Source organism: Dipodomys ordii, unplaced genomic scaffold (assembly GCF_000151885.1).
Source record: "Dipodomys ordii isolate 6190 unplaced genomic scaffold, Dord_2.0 Scaffold27, whole genome shotgun sequence".
NCBI lineage: Eukaryota > Metazoa > Chordata > Mammalia > Rodentia > Heteromyidae > Dipodomys > Dipodomys ordii.
The window spans coordinates 13,194,649-13,198,231 of NW_012267243.1; positions in this window are offsets into that span (position 1 = coordinate 13,194,649).

Sequence of the window (3,583 nt, forward strand, 5' to 3'; positions counted from 1 at the left end):
AAATTAGTTGTTGAAGTGAGGCTAGCTTAGATAATTGGAATATTAGGAAGCTTGAACTTTGGTTTGAGTGAGACTGAATAAATCTGTGTTGCAGATCCCGAGATTGTGCTTTTACTCAGGGCGTGTATCCAAGGGGCTGTACCCTTCTCCAGTGTAAACTAGTCTAAATTCTCTTTGAAGTCCTGTTGTCTTGAGAGCTAACCATTGATTTTCCCCCTCCCTCCCAATCTAATATAACATATGGAGTAAGAATGGCTGGCAGAGGTTGAAATGGAGATGACACCCCAGGGACACAGGAAGTACTCCAGGGTGCCCTGCTTTTTGAAGAAGTTCTCTTCTAAAAGAAGAGGAATTTAGAGAGAAAATCATCATATGGGGCTGTGCTACTACCTTCAACCATCCACAACTGTAAAATCTGCACATTCAAAAATAGAAAACATCAAAGGGAAAAAGGAGGGGCAAGTGGGTTTTAGGCATCTCCTTTGCCCCAGTTGAGTTGTTAATGTACAGCTTCAATTTGAGCACAAATGGATTTAGGGAGGTCTATCAAGGTCTATTACAGGTTGTATTCCTCTGGTTACACAACCCAATAAAAGACTGAAACTACTGTTTGTAACTATTTGCAACACAACATCATATCTTGTTCATAGTAAACGCCCGAACACAACTCAATAACCAGTACTTAAAACAGGTGACATATTTTCATTGAACAATTACACCACATGCTATCTTCTGCTAGCTCTAATCTACTTTATACACCCACAACTCAGTAAAGACACATTCTCCTATTGCAATGGTCCTAGGCAAAGTATCATCGCAGTAGCACTAGAACCTTAAAACCTGGTGTCACAATGACTTTAATCAAATTCATAGCACCTGTTAGTTCTAAAATGGCCACATATGGTTCCTAAAAGTAATAGAAAGTAGCAATGAAAAACTAAAAAATCAAATGTGTCCTAAAGGTTTAATATGTAAATTCTTGGTTGAAATGCATTAGCAATTTACTTCCCATTAACCTTTTATAAAGGAATCCCATTAACTTGGTTTACATTCATCCTATAATACATTGTAAAATATGTTCAGTGTTGGTGGATTACAGATGTAGCATTTAGAGGATTTAGATGCCGCTGGTTCGCCCCATAGGGTTAAAAGCGTGGGGGCAAAGAGGAATTCTGACAATCCAGACGGTTTAAGATTGAAGACTGGGGCTGTGTAAAAGGGTTAATCTTTCTAGTATATTTTATCTTTCCAGAAATCGATACTTTTTTTTTTAAATGAGGCTGGCTCGAGGTGTTAATATGGTTGGCTTGGCGGTGGCCTCTTATTTTTTTGAAGGGGGGTGGATGGGGGCGAGGTGTATAAGACCAGGTGAGAAGGTTTGTGGCTAGTTGAAGGGGGAGAACCATTTCAGCAGTGTTGGTTAAAATGTTGCCAGCGTTCATACTTGAGTCTGGAAACAAAAGGGTTACTTGTTTCCCCACTGCCGCCTTTACCCCCAGATCGATTTTTCTTATTTAATCAGAGAATTAAAAAAAAAAGATAAAAAGGAGAGAGAGAGACAGACAGACAGAGACAGAGACAGACAGAGGGAAAACTGCAGTAAGGGCAAAGAGCTGGGGGCAGGGCGGAAAGCAGAAGCTGCAACCCAAAATCGTTCCTGGGCCCAGGGGAGGGGCTGGCCCGGGCTCGCCGCGGCCTCCCGCCCGCGCCCAGCGATCGCACACGGTCTTCCCCCTCGGATAACACAATCAAACTTGTCTTTACCGACAGCCTCTCTCCGCAGCCTGTTTGAGATTTGTTTGAATAAATACGTGTTTGATGGGAATGATGGAGTCATTGAAACCGACGCACCAAGTTTCCCCCTTTCCTTTCCTTTTCTTTTTTTTTACTGCGGGAAGTTCCTCAAGCCCCCCCCCACTCCCCCCAAATCTGGTTGGAAAATAAAACGCTTTGTCTCCACAACCACCCCCCACCGCACCCCTGCCCGCGCGCAGTGTGTGTTTTAGACGTGTGGAGATCTCAGTCCCCTCCAGTAGCACAGAGAAAGCAGCCAGCCAATCAGAGAGCCCGGTTTCATAAAAGCTGCTCCCTGATTGGCCAACTGCGAAAGGGCATTGGGAACAAAGAAAAGTCCCTTTCAGGTACAGAGGCTGACAGCGCTTCTGCTACACTCCCGTGTGTGTGTGTGTGTGTGTGTGTTTCAGTTCTGATTTCAGTGTTGCAGAACAAGCTTGAGTGTGTGTGTGTGTGTGTGTGTGTGTGCACCAGGGGGGTTTTCATTTCGTTTTTTCTTTTCTTTTTGTAAAAAAGATACACAGGACGGTCTGTGGCATTTGATGGTCCATCTTCTTTAATAATAAACAAAAAATTGAAGAGATTAGAATTTCCAAAATAAAGCGGCTGCAACCACACACACCCAGTGCAGTTAGAAGGAAAAGGTCACCTCGATGCAATACAGACCGTAAGTACGGTTGCGTGGTGTGTCTCTCCAGCACGGAGCGGGGACTTCCTGCCGGGGAACGTGCGAATTTTATGCATTGAAATGAGGAACTCGTTATAGGGCTTGGCTCCCCCCCCTCTCTCTTCCTGTTAGAACAACCCAAGAAGGGTGAATTATTCAGTGGAGGGTGAAGCATTTGTAACTTCTTCACACCAATGAAGCTTGACTGGGCGCTTGGGGGTCACTTAGAGTAAATTACCTTCGGGGCTCTAACCCAAATGGGAAGTGGCACGGTTACCCCCCCTCCCCCGTTCTCCAGTGCACCTTTAAGCCCCCGTCTTCTCCTAAACTAGCTGGGCAGACCCCTCCTCCCCTTTTCCCAGCCTGGGAAATGGGACGAGGACACAACCAGCCGATGTCTGTCTCCTGTCACATCCTACTGCCTAATAATTTAATATTAGCCACCCCTTCCATGGCATGGCTATCATGCTCATTTCCCACCTTCTTTTTAAAAAGAAAAAAATGAAAGCCAGCAGCAAAGACACCATGAAGAAGGGGTTGGTGGCGGGGGGGGGGGGAGGCCCCACCAAGCCCGCACACAGTAACCACGGTGCGTTGATTGCAGGACCTCGCTCGGGAGCTGGAGCACAATGTTTTTCTTTGTTTAGTGGTCCCTAAAACCCCAGTGGGTAACCTGGTGTCCTCCTCCCCTCCTCCCCACCCACCCCTCCTCCCACCCACCCCTCCCCCCCTTTCCAGGCGGCCGATGGGGGTCCCTCTGGGGAAGACGCAACAAATTGCGGGGGGAAGTTGAGGAAAGGTTTATAAGGTGTTTCCTTCCAACATCTGCTCTGCCCTCGCGCTGCTTGCGTTTCACTCCTTCCCAACTTCCGAGACGCTGGGTCTCAGAGATATTTCACATTCATAACTTGTAGCTAGCTTCCCCCCTCAACCCGACTCTCCTGCGGGGGGGGGTGGAGGGGGAGGGGAGACCTTCAGCGTTTGGGTTTTTTTTTTAAAGACCAGATCAGTATTTTCTTGATACGCCTGTCACCATTTTTGTTCTCACGACAACCAATTGAGCCCTTGATCCTCACGTGATCGCTCCTTTCAGATGGTTGGTGGTTGCTAACTCGCCCATCC